This window comes from Sarcophilus harrisii, chromosome 3 (assembly GCF_902635505.1).
Source record: "Sarcophilus harrisii chromosome 3, mSarHar1.11, whole genome shotgun sequence".
NCBI lineage: Eukaryota > Metazoa > Chordata > Mammalia > Dasyuromorphia > Dasyuridae > Sarcophilus > Sarcophilus harrisii.
The window spans coordinates 11,212,298-11,235,235 of record NC_045428.1 but is presented as its reverse complement, the minus strand read 5'-3'; the positions used below and the strand labels follow the sequence as shown (position 1 = coordinate 11,235,235).

The window sequence follows — 22,938 nt, the reverse complement described above, 5'->3', positions numbered from 1 at the left end:
CCCAAGGTCACACAGCTAGGAAGTGTTAAGTGTCTGAGACCACATTTGAACTCAGATCCTCCTGACTTCAGTGCTGGTGCTCTATCCACTGTGCCACCTAGCTGCTCCCCAAATAAGACTTTAAGATTTAGAAAGAGCCAATAGCAAATCCAGTATTGGGCTCTCAAAGGCCTCCACAATCTGGCCCCTTTTTACCTTTCCAACCTTCTTGCACCTCACTCCCCTTCCACGCAATCTAGTGACACTAGTGACTCTTTGCTCTGACACTGGGCACTCCACCTCCTAACTCTTCCTGTTCACTGGCTGTCTTCCAGGCCTGGAAATCCCTCCCTTGCAGTCTCTGCCTCTTACTTCCTTCAGGTCTCAGTAAGTTACACCTTCTGCAAGAAGCCTTTGCGGGCTCTCCTAAATCTTAGTGCTTTCTCTCCGAATTGGCCCCCTATTTATTCCCTCTGGGTCTCTTGTTTGTAAATTGTTACGTCCCCTATTCTATTGGGATATATTTGAGATCAGGGTGTGTTATCAGGTTGTCTATATATCCTCAACTCACAGCACAGTACTTGGCACAGAGTAAAAGTGATTAAGCAATGCTTGACTTGTTGGAAGGGATCTTAGAGGCAAGAGTCCAATCTCCTCATTTTACTGATGAGATCCAGAAAGGTTAATCCAATCACTCAACAAGCACATATTAAGGACCTGTATGTACCAGGCAGTGTTCTAGGTGCAGGAGGGAACAGAGGGAAAGCCTGGAAAGGTTCCCACTTTCAAGGACCTTACATTCAAACAGAGGACATATCCAATGCATGTATCAGCATCTGCAGAATAAATAAATCTGCAATGCAAATGAAAAGCAATTAAATGCACAGTAAGGTAGGAGAGAGGGCACTAGAAATTGGGAGATAAGGAAAGGCTTCATCCAAAAATGAGAGAAACTGACTTGTCCAAGGTTACTGAGACAGGGAGAAGGAAAGGGAGAATTTGAACTCGGGTCTCCTGACCTCAGCACCAGAACTTTTTCTACCTTAACACTCATCTTTTTCGGGTACACTTTTAGATGGCACTTGAAGGTTTGCCAGGAACTTTCCTTACAACTTCTTTGTGAGTAGGGTACAGTAGTTCTGACTATTTCTGAGAGTAGCCAAGCATTTATTAGGCACCTACTGCATACCAGGCACTGTGCTAAGAATACAAAGAGAAAAACATGGTTCCAGCCCCCTACTCCTAATGCAGAAGACAACAGGCAAACAATGAGGTATATTTTGTTGTTGTTCAGTCATTCAATAACGTGACTCTTAGAAATCCATGGCTTATAACATGCTGAAGCTCTTTCAACAAAAAATGCTATGACCTGGGAGAGGTCAAAGCAAAGGAAGAAGAGATTGGAACTCTGGATTCCAGGAGGAAGGATTATGAACAGGGGAAATTCTAGAAAGTCTTTCTACTTAAATCACTAGCCCGTTGGGGAGGCCTTTGAGAGCCCAACAGGCAGGAGTTACCTGTATTTCAGTGATTTTTATCTATATATTATAGATAAATAAAACCAATTTATAGATTTCAGTCAGATTTTTACAGATATCATTTCCCTCTTCAAATTATTTTATAAATAAAATATGAAATGAAATATCTGAGTGTCTACTATGTACAAAGCATTGGGAAAGGTCCCCTTTTGATGGAAGGAGATAAACTCCTTGGTGAAGTTTGATAAAAAATGTATACATTTTTATGTATACTACATAAAATTATAGCTACAATAGAATTATTTACTGCATAAACTATAACTGATTTTCCTGAAGAAATTATACATCAAAACGATCCACTATCAAACCAGTGTGGGAAATTTCCAAAAATACCTTTAATATGCTTAACAAATCCATTTGCATAGATGTAGCATTACTCAAGTCCTTAAACATATTCTCATCTACTCATGATTCTTTAGAGATATATGCTCATTTTTATTCAGATAGATCTTACTATCCACATGGAGCAGAGCTCAAACTTTGCCATCAGTTTAGACTAAAAAGACATAATATAAAGATAATTTTTTTGGAAAGACATCAAGGTCTGTACAGAAGAAAAGTTTTGTACTCTCCAATTGAAAATATTCCATGTTGTAGTGAATTCTAGATAAAATATCCATGGAACCCATATCAGAAAGGAACTCAGAGATACATTTGCTCTCCATTTTCATGGTGGGAATCAGATAACTCCTCTCCTCATCACAAGAATACATTTGGTATGACAATCCATTGGATTATATACTAGTGCTGGATAGTACCCAAGATACTATCTGATTCCTTTCTCCACATTTTGCAGATGAGGAAATTTGAGTTCCAGGGAATTTAAATGAGTTCCTTGGAAGTAGAGATTATTTCATTCTTTGTGTTTGAAACCACTTTGTTCCTAGACACAATTCCTGGCAAAGAGATGGCTACTGATAAATGGTGATTGACTTACCCAAGATCACAAAGATATCAGAAGCAGAATTTAAACACAGATTCTCTGATGCTAGAGTCACGCCTCTTCTTATATCATGCGGTCTGAAAAGAAAAGTAGTTCAAATCAACAGATATGTGAAAATCTACTGTTGACAAGCATTTAGGATAAACTGATCTAACAAATATGTATCCTTTAAAAAAAACTAATCTATATCTTTCTGGATAAGAAGTGTTTTAAAAATCTCCCTGAAATATTATTGTTCTATAATAACAGACCAACAAGATAATTTCATAAAAATCTGGAAAGATTTACATGAACTAATGCAAACTGAAGTGAGCAAAACCAAGAGAACCTTATACATGCAGCAACACTAAGATGAACAACTATTAATGACTTGGCTCTTCTTAGCATTATGATGATACAAAGGACTCATGATGAAAAAAATTCTATCCCTCCTCCAGAGAAAAAATTGATAGCATCAAAATACAGAACAAAATAATCTTTTCTCCTTGCTTTTACTTCTTTCCCTCTTTCTCTTCCTCCTTCCCACCCTTACTTCCTTTCTCCTTCCCTCCTTTCTTTCATAAAATGAATAATATAATAAATTTTTTCATAATTATACATGTGAAACCCATATCAGATAGCTTGCTATCTCAGGGAGAAGGATAAAGTTAGGAACTCAAAACTTTTTTTTTTAAGAAAAGAATGTTAAACCTTTTATATGTAATTTGGGAAAAAATAAATATTATTTAAAAAGAAAAGAAAAAAGTGTCCCTGAAAAGGGCACGCAATATCATTGATGACTCAACTCCTGTGAGCACACTTCATTTAAAATGATATATTTTGATATAATGATATAAAATGATAAATAAAAGATAAAAATCTTATGGGTTTTTTAATGTCTTTATGTTGTTTATCTGTTTGTTTTTCCTTACATAAATGTTGGAAGAAACTAATGGAAAACAACTAAATAATGTTCTGTTTCATTTGGGCTATATTTGAATAAGCAAAAGGGAATGTTTCAATGAGAAAGAAAGGTCCAACTAAGTTTATTGCCTATGTTCTGTTGAAGTATGAGGTAATGGGAACATTTGACTATAGAAGCAATATCTGGTTAGTGTAGCGTTCAAAAACAGACAGAAGAAATATTCCACTCAGCCTGACTGACAACTGCATTGATTTCCAGATTAAATTACAGCAGATTCAATCTCACATTTAACAGTGAGCATCTTCTCCACTTGCCCTAGATACTGTCTCCAAAGTGCTACATCTTTGGAAGAAGGTACATTTGTACTTTGCTTTTCAGATATTTATTTGACACACTTCTCCATCATAAATGTTCCACTTATACACTATTCTGACTAACCTCTATTTGACTGCATTATGTATGCCATTTTGACAATATCCCTCTTTCTGGTTAAAATATTATAAAGCAAAATAATAAAGGCTGATATTAAAATATAAATCTCATGAGTACAAATTATTTCTCCCTATGTACTTTTATCAGGTGTCTAGTACACAGTCTGTGTAGATACTTATTCTTTGGTTGATTTTTTTAATGCCAGATTCAACACTTTCCCAACTAAACCAAATTTCCTCTAATTTTAATTAAAGGTCATGTAGAGCTATCTTTACAAACCTGAATAACAAAATAGAAGCATGTAGGTGATACAGTGAATAGAGCCTCGAATTTAGCATCCAGAAAAACAGAGTTCAAATCCAGCTTCAGACACTTAGCAAGTATGTGATGCTAGATAAGGTACCTAACCTCGATCTGACTCAGTTTCCTCATTTGTGATGTGAAAATAATACCACTGATATTTAGATCCTGATTAGTGGAACATTGGATTCCCTTAAAAGGGATTGCATTATTCAAATTTGTACGATATATTTTCATTGTGCTTGAACCAGTTCTCATATTTTATATAATCATAACTCTTAATTGTGCAATTTGAATACATTCAACCACTTCAGGGCATATTTGCTTTAATCAGGATTTAGCAATCCTCCTCAGGGTCTTTTCAGAAAATAGTGAGATGATAGCACTTTGAAAACCCTTTTAAAAAAAACTTCATAAATGCTAGAGTTGTTGTAGTCATTGCTCCTTCTGATGCTGCAATGAATACATTTGGACTCGCTGCATTTCTCTCCATCCCCTGCAATATCAGTACACTTCAAGGAGCAGAGAAAATTGTGATGGCTCCATGAGTAATCCTTCTTGTTCTGATGAATAAATCCCTGCTGGGTTTCTGGATTCCACAAAGGATGCTTATAGTAAATAATTAAATTGCATTTTGTAATTATCAACTATTATACATACTTTTTTGATCCTCAGGAAACTAAGGCAAGATAGATGATGAAGATCAGCTTTGGAATAAAGCAGAGATAGAGTCAGTCTCTGTAGGAAGCTTAACCTAACCATATAATGATATGAACAACCACTCTCCTTTAAGAGAACACCAGACAGCTCTCTTAAAGTTGCAGATAAACTTGCTATTTCCCTTGGGTGGCTAGAGTTTCAATACTGATAAAATCACACTCTAATGGTATCTTAGGTGTGGATCTAAAAACAAGAAAAGCCAACTGAAAACAAAACAAATCCTAACTCCAAGGGAGCTTCCACCGGGATTATTTTAGAGATAAGAAAACTGAGGTTCAACAAGTCAAGCAGCTAGAAGAGGTGGAGATAGAACTTTAAACTTGATCTTTTGACTTCTAGTTCTTTTTACTGTTTTAAAGTGGCCTTAGAATGGAAGGTGACCTTAAAGAGACAATCTTCCTGCCTGTCCCGAAAGACCTTATTATTGGGAAGGCACCACTTGGGAAAATGTGGTAGTCTAGGAAAGATCTGGGTGGGAAAAGCGATAAAAATGGCAAGCGAGTGGAACGTGTGGAGCAATCCACATTGATTCAATCTCTGCAGAAGCAGTGGCAGTTCTGATTTGACTAATGTTCCAGAAAAGGCACTTTTTGTTGTTACTCAGTTGTTCACTTGTGTCGGACTGTTCGTAACCTCTTATGGAAGTTTCTTGGCAGTGATATTGGAAATGTTTCCTTCTCTAGCTCATTTAACACAAAAGGACATTGAGGCAAATGGGGTTAAATGACTTGCCTCATGTCCCATAACTAATGAATGTCAGAGGCAGGATTTGAATATTGATCTTCCTGACTTAAATCCCAAGGCTTTATCCATTGGATCAATCTAGCTTCTTCCAGCTAGGAAGGAATGGAGGTGGGCATTGGAAGTAAAATGAACAACAGCAATCATCCTTCTGATCACTTCTCCCAGGACAAAAATTCTAGAATTTAAAGGGTTAAATCCACCTTCAAACCTTCTTCTGATTACTGAATCCCCAAAATTGTAGCCCCAGGTCTTCTAACTTTAATTTTCCTATGTCATGTTTGCCTTCCTACCATTCATCACCTCCTATTTATCCTGTGTGTATTTTGTCTGTACGTAGTGATTTCCATGTTATCAAATTGGTCTGGGAGCTCCTTAAGGGCGGGGACTGACTTTTGCCTTTGTATCCCAATGCTTATAGCACATAGTAATGGCTTAATAAGACATGGTTGATAAACTCGTTGTGTTCACCAGTCTGCCAATGGATAACCTTTTTGGCGTGGACTCTCTGTTTCCTTTTTGTTCTTCTCTGAAACAGGAATATGTCATCCAAAATTCAGTGAAAAGGGAAAAGAGATGTTGCCAATTGGAAAATAATGAGAGGTGTCAAGCAAAGGAAACCCCCTAGTCCCAGACACAAATTTTAATTATAGTTTTAAATGGCGAATTTGGCCTATAAAGCATCCAGACTAGAATCCTATTCAGGAGCCTCCAACTCTCTATTGCCTTGGAAGAAGGTTTCTCTTACTCAGAACTGCCCAGTGCATTTGGGATCTGCTTTCTTGGGTACTGTGGCTAGAGGTTATTGATTCCTTAATCCCAGAAGTATTCACAACCATTCAGAAAGTCCCCCTTCCCCTCCCAGGAACAGTCAATCCAGGGGATTTTCTCACACAATGCAGTCTGGTCATTAACTTTTAAACTTCTCAGGGACAAATACACCTGACAAAGAGAAGGTTGTTACTGCCTCCGTATCAAAGAGTCAAGGGTCAACAAGAAAAATGGCTCACATTCTTATGGTATTTGAATGTTTACAATGTGATTTATCACCTCGTTTGGGCCTCACAATAATTCTGTAAGGGAGAGACCCAGGAAATAATGATTCCATTTTACAGACAGGGACACTAAGGAGAAAAGGAAGAAAGAGAATGAAGGAAGGAGAAGAGAACAATTGTTTATTAAGCACTTAGTAATGTGCCAGACACCACACAGAATGCCTTTTACAAATATTACCTCATTTGATCCTCCCAACAACCCAAGGAGGTAGAAGTTTTCCCATTTGACAGTTGAGGAAACTGAGGCAAACAGGTCAAGTCACTAGCCTAGACTCCCATAAATCAGCAGTACCCAAGACTGGAAATAAATTTATGTTTTCCTGACTATCGACTCAGTGCTTCTCCAACTGCCTCAGACTAAGGATCAGAAATGGGAAATTCCCTCTCTGTGTTCCAATTAGGTCTTCCAGACTCCATGTTGACATTGCTTCTACTAGATTACAAAAACCTTTGAAAACATAAAAATGTCCCTCTTTTTTTAAATTGCCTCTTTTCCCATGTTCCTGTGGCCTCCTTTCCATATGAGTCGTGATGTTTTAGGAATACAAACTTAAAAAACCTCCATGTTTGGTAAGATTTCCCCTAAGTCCCCTTTCACCTTCTTCCCTCCATTTTATATTGTTTTGTTTATGTCACTTTGGGAAGGGGCAGCTCCTGAGAATTTGTGATCCTCCAGAAATATTGCCTTGCTCACTCAGCATGAAAGAACATGCTCCCTGTGCTTGGCCAAATGTGGATGAAGGATCAGTTCTGAACTCTGCCCAGTGAAATGTACCATTCACATCCTTGTCAGATTTCTTTACATCTATTTCATTTAGCACGGCCATGAACATTATTAAAGCTGTCACTCAAACTGTAAAAGACCGGAAGTCTGACTGAGTCATAGCCAGCGATTTTCTATGAAAGGAGGGATTTGGGCACAAGGATATTTCTAACTTAAGGACTAGTTAAAACAACTTGGACATTCAGAGATGTCGGCTCACATCGGATAAGTGGGTAAAAAATAATGGAAGTTGGGAGTGCTTTGCAAATGTTTGGAGAAACATTATGGAAAATAATAAGAATTCAGATCTCCATTGGAGGAAGGATGCAAGTGGAGGCTATCATCTTCCAAAGTCACAAAGTCATAAATTGAGAATTGAGTAGGACCTTGGAACTCAGCTAGTCTCCTGTCTCCTGATCTAGAACATCAGGGGAACAAAGTGGAAGTTGGCTCAATACTTTGCTCAAGATCATATAGGTAGACAGGAAATGTAGGATTGAAGCCAGGCTCTCAGACTATAGAGCCAGTAATATTTCATTTAAAAAAAAGTCTTATAGATAGAAAAAATATTGATGATAACAATTTTTGGTGAGAGCAAGAAATTGGAAACAAAGTGGCTGTCCCTACTAGGTAAACTGACTACCCGAGAAGAAGTACAAGAAAGCAATGCAATGTTACTATAGAAAAAGACAAGAAAGACAAGGAAGACAAGGAAGACAAGGAAGACAAGGAAGACAAGGAAGACAAGGAAGACAAGGAAGACAAGGAAGACAAGGAAGGAAGGAAGGAAGGAAGGAAGGAAGGAAGGATCATTTACCCAATGATCAAAATAAAGTAAAAAAAATATATATATATCACAAGATACCAGAATTCAGATCAACATAATGGTCGATCTTGATTATAAATATCTGATGTTCGAGCATCACTCCCCCCACCACTTATTCGAAATGTGGTAGGCTACAGATGCAGCATCACACACTGTCAAACATGATTAATGTAGCCATTTGTTGTGCTTAACTATACACAAAGGTAAATAGTACTGGAAAATAAATTCAATCTTTAAAAAACAGGATTTTTTTTAAATAAAGGGAAAAAAATTGCTGTGAAAATGCAAGAAAATTGCATAAAATGCCTGAAAAACAGGAATGATGGGGTTAGGATTCCCATGGGTCCTGCCTATTTTTTAATAAAGCAGAGCACACAATTCTGGTCTGTTTCAAGGAACCCTCTCAAGTAGACAGCAGCTGAATCCCCAGAGTCATTCCATCACGGTTTCTCGGAGCTAAATCAGGTTCATCGTCCCTTCTCCCTTAAACCCAAACAGGGAACCTCAGAGGCCAAAATGGACACAAAAGCTTTTTCAATTAGAACAGACGAGATGAGGTATTTTGATTAATGCTACTTACTTTAAAGATTATTGCACATGCTGTGAGATTTGAAGAGCATGGGATGCTTACTGGATGGTTTATATGACTCATGCAATGACATGATTAGCTAACTATGAATGTCAGTGAGAAAGATTTACAGGGGATAACACTCAAAGATAGCCATGGACGCCACACCCCAGGACCCCATGGCCTGCCAGGTTCTGCGTCAAGAAATCTGTTTTAGAAAGATGCTGATCTCCAGGACTAACTAACAGTGAGACAAGACAGACCAATTAGATGGCAGGGCAGCTGTATTCTGTAGAAATAACACATACAGAGGGATGTAGACTAGAAAGGCTAAATAACAATCTGGTTAATGGTTCAGGGGAATGATGTCATTGAAGGCAATGCTACCAGTAATTGATTTTATTTATTTATTTTTAGTATTTTCTTTGCTTTGCTTTGAAAAGGGGGAAATGGGAGTCCTATTCCCTAACTGAATCAGCAGCCATTGCCGATTCCGGGTGGACAATAACTAAACTACTTTCCATTGGGTTTTCAGAAATATTTCACACAAAGGTTCTGTCCCTTAATATTCAGTTCAAGTTGAAGAAAACAGTTCTCCTTCTCCCACTTCCCAACCCCAAACCCCCACAAAAGGCCAAAAACTATCATCTCTTTGTTTTCTCCTTAGTCAAGGGCAAAATCTAGACAGGACCAAACCTTAACTAACTCATTAGAGAATTCATATCTCCAGCGAGTGAAATACATGCAGTATTCTTGGTTTGCAAACAGTTGGTTAGTTCAGCAGTCTTCTGAAAGAGGTCTCACTACTCCATTTTGCAGATGGGAAAAGTAAGACTCAGGGATTTATTTCCAAGATGATACAGCTAGCAAGTATAAAAGGCAGGCAAACATGAGATGGTACAGATTCTTCCTTGGATAGACATGTTCACACTTTTCCTAGAGACTGATTTAGCAATGCTAAGGTCATCCACTGAATTCTGGGCCATGACCATTCCCCTAGTCTTTTGCCTTCCACTAAACTTGGGTAACTGGAGGGAAAGAGTAAGATTGCTGACTCTGCCTTTTCTCAGCCCCACCTCATTTAAATCCTATTCATGGGCAAATCAAGACATGCTCCCTCCAGTCCTCATCCAACAAAGGAATAACAATAACACTTCTCCCAGCTCTTTCACTTTCCCTCTTTTGTCTTCGGATCCTAAGAGCCGGTAACACACAGAGGTGCTAAATAAATGACTGACTGTTGAATTGATTGTGTTGTTGACCTGATTTTGCTTCTACCTTCCTCCCCGGGGCTTCTACTAACAAATCTCTCTGAAGTCTCTGCAAGAACACAGCTCCAAGCAAGTGACTTGATGGATTCATAGCAACTAGCAATATATAAATGTATATATGTATGTACACTTGCATGTGTCTGTACTTACATTGCATATGTATGTGCATATGCATAAATGCACACTATGTAGAGTGTACATTGCCTATAAATAACACATATATATGCTCAGTCCTTCAGAATGTACAAAAGAGCTACGTTCATAGGAGGCAATCATTGATTCTGCTTATCTTTAGCTGAGTTTTGTAAATCCGTAATAATTAAGTGCTAGTTGATATTTCTTGAAACATGTATAGAGGAACTGCAGATGTTCAACATATACCATCAGATCACTTGCCAACTGGGGGAAAGAGTGGGGGAAGAGAGAGAAATAATTAGAACACTGGGCTTTATAGGAGTGAGTGTCAAAAATTATCCCTGTATATATTTCAAAAATAAAAAAGCTTTAATTTAAAAAAATTAAATTAAATAACTAAGTGCTAGGCCCAGAATCAGAAATTCTGACTCATCTACAGCTGAGTTACAATCTAGTTTCAAATACTTATGGCTTATGGCCCTTAGAAAAGCCACATATCCCTGTTTGCCTCAGTTTCCTTATCCATAAAATGAGCTAGAATAGGAAATGGCAAACGATTCCAGTATTTTTGCCAGAACAAACAAAACAGCAAAAACAGCAAAAACAATCCTCAAAAACAGCAAATGGGGACAAGGAAAGGAGCAACAACTCAAAACAACTCAAGAACTAATTGCTGATCTGATGCCCACCCACTCCCAAGTTGGTCAACATGCTAGTGAGTTAAATACATTAAAAACAGACTTAGGAAACGATATCGATATCGACTTTTAAAGGGAGTTACTTTGCAAAATTCAAGAACCATCTTTCTGTCTAATAGACAGATATCTCAGCTTTTCTGCCTCTCCATTATGGGGTTCCTTTATCTGTGGGCCTTTCAGCAGCTTTCACAAGAGAGCATATGTTTCTGTCTGATTAGATTCCTTGAGGTGCTATGAAGATTGATAGCGGTTTCAAAATAAGTAGCTCTTAAAGAAAGCTAGAGGCTTGAGGCCTGAAATTAACTCCTCTCGGCAGGACAACACACGCTTCCAAAGTCAAACCCCAGAACGATGAGGCTGGATACTGCCCGAAGGTTTCCAGTTCTATGAAGGAGCAATGCTTAGCAACCATATTCTTCTTTTTAAAACTCAGAGGTTCTTACCCTTGGAGTCTTGGATGTGTACCTTAAAACTGTGATGATTATATTTCCAAATAATGGTTTTCTTTTTGCATCCTGTGAATTTTATTTCACGTATTTAAAAATACAGTTCCAAGAAAAAGTCCCATAAGTTCCAGTGGCCTATCTAAAGGTTTCACAGTGCAAAGGAAAAGGTTAGGAACTCTTCTCAATAATCTAAGGAACTCAGTTTTCCCTTTTTGACCTGATTTTTCTTGTGCAGCAAGATAATTGTGGAAATCTGTACAGAAGAATTGCACATATTTAACATATTCAATTATTTGACATTTAGGGGAGGGAGAAAAAACTTGGAACATGAGATTTTGCGAGGGTGAATGTTGAAAATTATCTATACATATGTTTTGAAAATAAAAAGCTTTAAAAAAAATTAACCTAAGGAAACTGAAATGATTAGCAGTCTGCTGTGCATAGCTTGGCTCATTTTGTAGCAGCTGTAAGGTCAGAAATGTGGAGAATACCAGAGCACCTGATTGGGGAACCTTAGACCTGGAACCTAAAGACCTAACCTCAAGTCTAGGTGGGCTTTGACTCAATGTGGGCTTTGAGTCCCTGGACAGTCACTCCAAATGGGTCCAACAAATTCTAAATCTGTACTTGTGGAGGCATTTCCTTACTTTGGGACATCAACAATCTATTGATTGGAGCATTTACTGTACTCATGAAATGTAATGTAAGGAACAGAAAAGTAAAGAAGGATGCTTTGCATGAACATGGGAAACTTCTAGAGAGGAAAGATACATTACTTCTGTTGACAAAAGGGCAAGAAATGAACAGGACTTTAAATGTGAACACTGCAAGAAGGAAGGAGTACCTAGAGCCAAATTAGAATAATTCTCTAGGGAAAGACAATGTGGATACAAAAAATTGAGTGGGACGTGAGCCAATTCTAAATAGAAGCGTGTCTGCCAAAAATAAATGCAATCTTAATGAAGACAAAACAGATTTTATGGTCTATAGCACCCAAAAAAGATACCCAACTAACAAAGAAAAAATGAAAACTTGCCCTGGAATCAAAAACATGTCATGACTATCTCAGATTCTCCTCCCCCCTCCCCAAATATGAATCTTTGCTCCTCCCAACTTTAAATGGTTCTCAGAGACTCAGGGCTGACAACAGAATTAAATCAACTTTTATTGTTACAGAATTTTGGGTGGATCCTCCATCTCAAATATCAGCAGCCTTGCCGAAGGTCACTGTATTTCAAAAAGAATTTTCATTAAAAATTGTTTTAAAATGTTAGCGTCTGAGTTATTGCTAACCATACTACAAATGAGTGAATCCAAGGCAAAGAAGCTGCAAAAGATAGGCCAGGTAAGCAGGAAGAAACCCATCCAATCATAGCTTGTGGTGATACCCCTTCCCCCACCACAAGATCCTGTTGGGATCTGCTGGGGAAGCAGATAGTTGTTATGTGGGGGAGTACAGAGTGGGGGATTCAGCTGCTGCGAGTCTGAAGATCACTGGCAGTTTCTAATTTGAATTATTTTTATAAACTTATTTCTAATCTGCCAAAAGTGAGAAAGTATGGCCCAAATATGTGTAACCAATTCAACGATTGCACAATTTACTAGTCTCGTCAATGTTTGTGTTTTCAAAATTTCAGAGCTTGTGGGTGAAGACTTAATTTTCGCCCCCCTTCTTACAGTTCAAGACTCGTTGAACCAGTATAACCAAATGGAGAATTTGCCAGCTTCTCTTTAAACATTGCAACAATCATGTTATGGAGGCAGTGACATTTTTGTGCACAGTCAGCCGCAAGAAACCTCAAAGCTGTAATTTGAAAATGCTTCAGGTCTTTTGGTAAATCAACACTCAATCCATCAGTAAGAATTTAGTAAGAACCCACTTTATGTAAAACCCAGTTCTAGACACTATGAAATAGGAGGAAAGGGGAAAATATGGTTTCTGGCCTTTAGGAGCTAACTTTGCCATTTATGAAATTAATTTCTTTCCTTTATAACTTGGGATAAAGGATATCCCTCATATTTGTCCACCTTTCCCTCATCACTTTTGCCTCTTGGAATTCTTCTCTTTTCAAAGCTTAACTCACGTTTCATAAAAAATTACAAAGGTCAACCCCATATTTATTAGTCTCCTGATCTAAAATTACTTGGGCTTTACTTCGTATGTGTTCTGTATTTAGTTATGTAGCAAGAATGATCAAGGGAATGCCCTCATTTTCTGCAGGATACTTCTATAGAGCTGAACATGAGCGCTGGTAACTGGTGAAAGGACACGTGAACTTGGCTAAGATGATATTGTTTGTCATTTTTGTGTAGATGTTTCATTTATGTCCAACTCTGCATGGGCCTGTTTGGGGTTTCTTAATAAAGATACTACATGGTTTGCTATTTCCTTCTCCAGTTCATTTTACAGATGAAGAAACTGAGGCGACAGGATTAAGTGACTTGCCCAAGATTACACAGCTAGTAAGTGTCCGAGGACAGATTTGAACTGACAAAACTTTATAATTCCAAGATGGTGTTCTATCCATTGAACTACTGAGTTGCAATATCTTTTTGATGGTTCTTGCATTTGAAAGCTTGTATTGAAGATTGGTGACTGAACAAAGAAGAATGGGACACTTTCTGCACTTGATGAGAACCTGATCAAAAGTGGATTCTCCCTTTTTGTAGTGGCAAAGAACTGGAAACTGAGTGGCTGTCCATCAGTCGGGCAATGGCTGGATAAGTTATAGTGTATGAATATAATGGAATATTATTGTTCTGTAAGAAAGGATCAGCGGGATAATTTCAGAGGTCTGGAGAGACTTAGGCCAACTGATGCTGAGTGAAGTGAATAGAACCACAAGAACATTCTACACAGCAACAATGAGATTATGAGATGATCAACTCTAATGGACGTAGCTCTTTTCAACAATGGGGTGATTCAGGTCGATTTCAATAGACCTGGGATGGAGAAAGCCTTCTGCAGAAGCGGGGGGACCAAGTATGGATCACAACATGGTGTTTTCACCTTTTTTGTTGTTTTTTGCTTTTGTTTTTTGTTTTCTTTCTCATTCCCTCCCCCTTTTTGAACTGGTTTTTCTTGTGCAGCATGATAAATGTAGAAAAACTGCACATGTTTAACACATATTAGATTATTTGCTGTTTGGGGAGGGATGGGGAAAGGAGGGAGAAAAATGGGGGGAGGGTACACAGATTTGTAAGAGTGAATGTTGAAAATTATCCTTGATATGTTTTGAAAATAAAATGTTATTATTTTTAAAAAGTGGCTTCAACTCCAAGTGCTTTTTCTCCCTGTAGGGTAGGGCAGGACTTCTCTCCCCACCCCATCTCTCTATAGCACATGGACAGCAACCATGGGCTAGGTTGGCCATTTTTTTCCCTGCCATTTGACTCCTTGAGCACAGGTCAGTGGGTAATGATTCTGAGAAACCAGACAGTTCAGGCAGTATAACTCAGGGGGTTCGCGAGATACCCAACTCAGGCAACAATGTCCACAGAAGATGATTTCTAGTATGGCATTTCCCTCGCCCCCAGAGAAGATATGGAGTTCTGTCCTTTGGGAGTGCTTAGGCAACCAGGTCTAGGGTGAATGTAAAACAGCAATCCCACAAAATTTTTTTGACTCTCCCGGGAAGCGTAAGGAAGCTACTGGATTATGATGTATGTTTGAGTCACTGGTGTGTCTAGCATTTTCTGTGGCAGAAAAAAACAACCCACAATCCCATACTGGCCACTAAAAGGGACTTAATTCCCCTTGCATTAGGCAGATGCTGGTTAGGAGCCAGAATCCAAATCTGCTTTGCAGATCCTCCCGTGGAGTTCTCTAAGGGTCAGAGCTGCAAGCAAGCCAAATTCAGAGAGAAAGAGAGCCTGCTGTCACCCTTGGGAAGAGCTCCCTACCACTATTCCCCAGAGATCCAAGTCTGTATAAGGCCAGAGATGAAGCCCCCCAGTAGTAGGTCATGGCTCACAATCCTGAGTCAGGCAAATATGGTTTCTTCCAGTGGAAAGTAAGCTGCTTGAAAGCAGGAATTGCTTCATTTTGGGTTTTACATCCCCAATATTTAGCCCAATGCCTGTCACATAATTAATTCAAGGTCAACAAGCATTTATTAACATTGTACTGGGTTTATGACTACTAAAGACTGGAAATAGAAAAGGCAAAACATAGCCTCTACCATCACAAAGCTCACATTTTGGGGGGGGGAGTCAACATGCAAATAATTCTCACTGGACTTCAGACATGTTGGTTGGTTTGAACTGAAATTACTCTTCCTCCTCCCCCTCTTCTGAATGGTTTGGCCATGAACCTCTAAGATCTTATTGCCCAGAGCTGCAAAGGACATTACAATTACAGGCTGATGAGGCTGATAGGGCTGAAATCATAAAGCCAACACCTTCCTACTTTTTCCAACCTCTCTTTTTTTTCTTTCTTTGTTTTTGATCCCCTTTGCTCCCTTTGTGGTTCAAAGTCCATCTTTTCCTCTCGACCATCCCAAGTGACACTTCTGAGGGCTCACACATAATAGACATGTCAACAAACCTGATTTTTGTACTGTGACTTTCATATTTCTCTTCTAACTCCATTCTGCAATTTATGAAATCATATTACTATAAAGTAAGAGCTAAAAGGGAAGGTCAGAGTGGAGGTGTCAAATGTGTCCCAGGGGGCAGCAGTGTCAACTGCTACCCAAAGCAGATTAAAATATACTTGGGAACTAGATACATACATTTATATATACATATATATATATATATAATATAAATATAAATATAAAATAGCATTATAATTAAAAACCAAGTTAGCATGTAGCCTTTTTCCATTTGTGGTTTCTATCTGAGTGTGACCAACTGGGTTAGAGAATACTCTGAGGATTAGGGGATGATGATGTCTGCTGGAGTGAAAGAAGGGGAAGAAAAGGGTAATTTTGTTCTTGACTCCACCTTACACAAATCCCACTAGAAAGATTATTCAGAGCTTTCACTGCTTAAGAGTCAAATGATCTTTCCCATTTCCTACAAAATGCCATTGGGTCAAAGTTGCATGCCTTGAAGAGAGGTGCTCAATCATGATTTTCAGTGATGATGCTAGAAGCGAGTTATTTACTCGTCCCTTGAGAGAATATGTGCCATGTTTAATGAGACCATGTCTCGAAAAAAGGACACTATGTCTTGGAAACTCCCTCACTTAGAAGTTTCTAAAATAGATAAGCATCAGTTTGCTACATGGAAATAGGGGTCAGGCAACTTTTTTTTTTTTATTTTAAATTCATTTAAGGTGAGGTAACCTATGGGTTATTTCTAAATTCAACTTTTTCCTCTTGTTCTAAAAGATTTGGGTCGTTTTCTTTCATGATTTTTTTTTGGAAATATGTTATCTGTACTTTACATACACACACACACACACACACACACACACATACACCTTTTTTTTAAAGTTATGATTCTGTGGTGATGTTTAGTGATTTTTTTTTTAAGTTGTCTTCCTTGATTATTTTTTAAGTTAGTTTTTTTTTTTTTAATAAGAAACAACTTAGGTTTTCTTTTTTCTTTCAATCATTTAATTTTGTTGTAATATTTCTTGGCATATCATGAAGTTCCTGTTTGATCCATCCTAATTTACAAGGATCTTATTTCTTAGTTTTAGGTCTCTTACACCAAGCTATTAATTCTTTTTCCAATTGTTTTCTCCATCTCTCTCTTTTTCTTTCATCCGGCACTCACATTTCACTTACAATACCATTTTTAAAAGCTTTTAAAAATTCTTGCCTTCTTTCTTCTAGGAATTCTCATGAGCCTCGTGCCCAAGGTGCAGTTTTTGTTGAGGTTTTCTTTGTAGGTTTGTTAGAGTTAATTCTCAGCACCTGGATTTGTGCCTTAGATGTTCCTGGCAGAATAACAGCTATTTGGTATAAGAGGCTTTTTTGTTTGTTTTTGTTTTGTTTACTCATTTGTCCAGCCTTATTTCCTGAATTGGAACTTTAAGACCAAGCCCACTGCATTTCTGGAGGGAATGTCTGGGGCTTGTTTGGTCTTGCTTTATATTCTCTGGGATCCTGTTGTTGTTTTTTTCTGATTATTGAGTTCTCTGTTCTTTGAAAGTCTCAGAGGCAGCTAACAGAGCTGCAAACTTTCATTGAACCCTGAAAGATTGGGTAGGCCCCTACTAGACTGTCTAGATTCCAGACCTTGCTTTAGTTTTGGGAGACATAACTGCCTACTTTCCAGTAGTTCTGCCTAATAAATGATAATATTTGCCCCATTCTCATACCCACCGAATATATATTTTCTCTTTTCTTAGTCTTAGGGCACCACAGTGTATAGGGCACTGATCTTTGTAGTCAGGAAGACCTGAGTTCAAATGTGAATTCAGATGCTTGCTTGCCTCGTGACCTTGGATAATTCACTCAAACTCTATACCTTGGATAATTTGGATAATAATAATACCTATCTGCCAATGTTGTTATAAAGATAAAATAACGATAAGTCTAAAGTGCTTAACACAGCCTGCCACACAGGAGGCACTATGTCAGCATTAACTATCATTATTGTTGCTGTTCCGTTTGTTCTTTGTTCTCGAAGGGAACCATGACATCTGAGAGGAGATCCCATGACATGGAAGTGAATTGGATTTTTAAGAGAGGGAGGTCTGGGCAAGGTCACCTGCATTACTTTCCCCATCAGTGGCAAGATAACAGACATTGGTCTATCCCTTTCCTAATTAAAGTAAAAAAACCAGGCCCATAGTCCAACTCTGGGTTCAGGGAGACAGCATTATCCCAATTGGACCATGGCTGATCAGAGTCAAGGGGCTTAATTCTTGATTTTCATCCTAAGTCAGAGCCAGCAGAGTTTCAGGCCTCCCTCTTTTCCCCTTATTTGATCACTTGCCTATGGACCACATTTGTGGTCCTGATTCAGATTGTGAAAAAACAATATACTTTCTCTTTAGTTTTCTTGAAAACTCCTTAATCTGGTGCTTTTAGATCTTAAATAGGTCTATACTGGATAACTTGTGAAGGAAGGTAGGATATATTCTCATGATTTTTGGCCCTTGAAACTGCATTATTCTGAAATGGGTAAAATTAATCATCAGATTTAACTAATTAAAGGAAATTTAGAGTCTGATTTGAACAAAAGGAGGCACAAATATTTTAAGAAATATTTGAATTTGAGTATAAACCCTACTGGCCTATGTATCATTTTGATTTGGGATGAGTTTGGGAGAACATGCTTTCTGGAAAATATTATTACTATGAGAGTGAGGGAGGAATATATTTGATAAGATTTGTTTTAGGCAAAGTAAATCACTTTAGTGACTTATCAAAACACATTTGCTGTCACTTATTATAGCATGAAAGAGTCAAAAACAACTGGGAAATAGCTAACAAAATAGTATCACACAAATGTACTGAAATATTGCTAACTTATTAATGTTCTATTATTTATTTTCCACAAGAAATGGAAAATAAGGAGAACATTGACAAGAATGAGGAAATTTATATGATCTGATACAAAATAGTCAGCAGGACCAGGAAAGCAACATAAACAATGATTGTAAAATATAATTAGAAAATGAAATAATAACAAAATGATGGAAACCAAATATTTCAAAATTACTGTGTGACTAGACTCGTCCAGAGAGAATAAAACGATGATGATGGTGGCAATTAATATTTATATATTGCCTATGTGCCAGAAACTCTTCTAAGAGCTTTACAATTAATATCACATTTGATCCTCATGAGTACTATCCCAATTTCACAGATGAAGAAATTGAGGCTTATAGAAATTAATTTGCCTGTAATCACACAGGTAATGTTTGAGGTAAGATTTGAATTGACTGCAAAGATCAGTGCCCTATACACTGTGCTTGCCTAGATTAAGAAAAGGGAAAATTCACATGTATTCTGTGAATGTGAGAATGGGGCATATATTATCATTTATTAGGCTAAACTACTTAATCTGTGTGTATATGTGTGTGTGTCTCACTGTCTGTGTGTGTGTGTGTGTGTGTGTGTGTGTGTCTGTCTCTCTATTTCTCTTTCTCCCTCCATCCATCATTCTCTCTTTTCTCTATCTAATCTTAATATTTCATCTCTACAGATGTTTATTCATCCATAGAAAACCAGGATTGGCCTGGAGGCTCTCCCAGAAGCTTTCTAATACAAAAATGCTATAATTTTCTAAAATACTTCTTTCTTTCCCCAAATACCTAAAAAACTCAGCATTTCTTCCTGCTTTTCAAATTGTGATAAAAAAAAACCCAAGTTAAAAAAGTGATAAAATGACATATTAGCACTTACTTAATTAGCTACTGTGTGTCAAAACATATGTTTGCTTTCACAATCTGTCCCAGAATTTCCCTCATCTTTTCCTGCTTTCTCTGCTTTTACACTCCTCATCCTATGTAGCAATCATCTATATGAGAAAAGCAGATTTTAAAAATTAATACTAATGAATCCCACTCATATATAAAACCATTTTCTTAAGTTTTAATGAAATGGAATGGGCTTTTTTTTCTTTCCAGTGTCCCCTCCTCAATCCCTGGGGCAGCCACTCAGACCTCTCCTACCTTTACAATTCCTCCTTCTTGAGGAAGAAATTCAGCTGACAAACAAATTCAAACCATGGGATTCGTAATTCAAAACTTCCATCTCTCTGAAGTATTCCCACATCTCTTCCTCCAACACAGTGCTGTTTATATTCCTCCCCTCTACCCTAAAAAAGTTTATAGATGATTCTGTGACTGATTACAGACCATGAAAAGAGGGATCTCTTGTAGTCAATAAGTCTTGTTAATTGGATAGGGGAGCTTTTTCAAGTTTTGTGTTTTGCAAACATCTAAATCTTATTATAGAGTTTTTCAAAAGAACTCTGCTAAGTAAAAAGCAATTAGAGCCCTGAATAATGAGCATAGCAACAAACATTTTAAGGCCACAAGTCAGAAATAGTTATAATTAAGGGACAAGAGTGTTTGCGAGATTCTCATTACAAACTTGGTGAACAATTACACTTACTGTGTGAGTGACAAGAAACTATTTTCTATTCAGATGGTATAGAGTGATCTTTGATGTTATTTGGGCTTTCAGGCCTTTTCCCAACAAATCTATGTGAGTGACTACTTCCTTCTGATTTAATTTGTTAAATTAGAAGGGAAAAGTAGGGGGGCACGTAGCATAGATGGTACATTCATGACCTACTAGATGACATTCTGGGTTTGAGCTGCCCCTCCATTAATCATGAGGCTTTGTATATTGTGTGGCCTCTGTTTTCTCTTTTGTAAAATGATAATAATAAAACCTTCAGCAGCTCCAGCAAAAAAAATTTTTGGTGGGGCCCAGATGAAGTCATTAATGAAAGCAATGACATATTTGAAGTGTTACTTAAATGGCAACATTAATCATTTGTGATATTGTGATTTTTATGTTTCTATTCTACTTCCATGATGTTTCTTTCAGCCACCTCTCAATTTTCCCTTCATAAGACCGTTCCTATAGTTTACGACCTCATCATCTGTCACCTAGACTGTATTGCAATACAGTGTTCTTGTCTCTTTAATCTGACTCTTTTACTCAATTGCTAAATTGATATCCCTAAAGCACAGATCTGACCAGGTCACAACTCTCCTCAAGAAACTTCAGTGCCTCCCTCTTACTTCCAGGACAATATACAGATTTCTCTGGCTTTTAGAGCTTTTTATACTCTGGCTCTTGTCTCTCTCTCATGACATATAAAACATCACTTTCCTTTATATGTTCCACATTTTTGTCAAGATAGCCCACCTGCACTTCCCTGTAGGTCACATATATCTCCTTTCTTCACACAAGCCATTCTCCTTACTTAGAATTCAGTCCCTCTTGTTTTATGCCTCATAAAAACCCTAACTTTAGTCCAAGGTCTTCCTCTTCCAGAAAGCCTATCCAGATCTCCCTGGTTGTTAGGAGGTTTCCTCCAGAAATTATTTTGTAGCTAATTGGGTCCTCTCTGGGTGAATTTTTCCCAATTTTCAAAAGCAGATTAGGTCCCAATGGAACAATAGTCCCAAATTAAAAACATTCTATGGGGCCATTTGTTATGTCTCAGAAGCTCCTGTTAATTAATATTTAAAAGTCAGGCAGCTGCCATAATTGTCTCAAAATAAAGGCTTTTACTAAAATGAACAGGACTCCATATAGCACCCAATCAAAAGAGTGATGTCTTTCTTCTGTAATGTTCTATCACTGCTCCCCTACAAGGCATAGTATCTGTTCTGGTCATATCACATGGTTCTTAAGTAAAGGTCTCCAAACTTGTAGCTTCCAGCTTGACTGATATCCCAGTCAGGGATATGTACCTTTGGACCAAACTGTAGCCCATCCCTAAGGATCAAGAGGAGCCTCCATCATTGTCTTCCCTCAATTTCAGCTCTAGGATATGGATGTCTCCAGAATAGTAAGGTTCTAGATTTCAAGCACTACCAGTCTAGGGTAATATCTCCTGTTTTAAACTCAAACGTTCCCATTTGCTCACATAATTGAGCTGAAAAGAAGCAAATCTTGGCAACTCCTTTTCCCCACTTTGCTAACACTTCCTTCTGCAAGTGATGTGGTCAAAATTGCAAAGATCTCCCTAAGTCTGGATGGGCCCAAAGTCTAAGTCCTTACAAAGTACACTCAAAAATTTGAAAAGCGCTTTCATACTCTCCGATCTATTTCACATTTAATTTTCTATATACATACTGTTCTCAGCCCCATTTTCCAAGCTTCTGAAGGACTAGTAGGAGTTTCATTTTTGTCTTTTTATCAATACTTGCTAATAGAAAGCACTTCATAAAAGTTTATGGAATGGAATGGAATTGAACTGAATGGTCATGTTTCTCCTTGTGGGGAAAAAAAAAAAAACTATACAAAAAAAAAACCTGACTTCCTCTTCCCCCACTTCTGAGAGTATTTAGAGCATATATTCTATAAATAGAATTTACCATGTAAAGCAAGAGTTAATTGTCTCTTTAGGATAAATTATTCAAAGTGCATAGTTTCAGAATTATTATAAACAATATGCTCATCCTAAGGAATAAAGAGCATGGGCACAAATCAATATCAATAAATTCAGCTTGAAGCTTCAAAATTCAACCAATCCAATTCTAGTATCACAGCCTCTTTCCATGCATCCACATAGCAAGCTTTAGTCTTTAGTATAGCACTTGGTATTTAGTAGGCACTTCATAAATGCTTATTGACAGAATGACTGGAATGAACTTAACATATCAGAATCATAAGTACAAGGAACCTCAGAGACCTTCCAGTCTGTTACCTGATTAAGAATTCCCTTCTTTGATACAGCCCAAGCAAATGTCATCCATTTTTACTTGAAGATTTTCAATAAGATAAGGAGAGAATGCTACTTAAATAGGTATGGACTGGGGAGGAGGAGATGTACAACCTCCCACCTTTAACCAATTTTTTTGCACTAATCAATCTGGGATACTTCATGAACCCCTCATCATTTATTCATCCATCTATCCATTCATTCAATCAATCACTCAGTCACTCACCCTTAAAGCCCACTCATCAGATAGCTATGAAATATTGATGCTTATCATAAATCATGGGACCACAAATTAAAGACATTAAT

At 37.7% G+C, this 22,938-nt stretch overlaps 1 long non-coding RNA gene across 2 annotated transcripts in view; it reads right to left on the bottom strand.

The window, feature by feature from the left end:
• LOC116422182 overlaps nt 1–22,938 on the bottom strand; it is a 125,099-nt gene that overhangs the window by 12,722 nt on the left and 89,439 nt on the right. For both annotated transcript variants that reach the window (XR_004232730.1, XR_004232731.1), the window contains exon 7: nt 2,455–2,537. This is a non-coding gene — a long non-coding RNA (uncharacterized LOC116422182). The remainder of the gene's footprint in view (nt 1–2,454; nt 2,538–22,938) is intronic.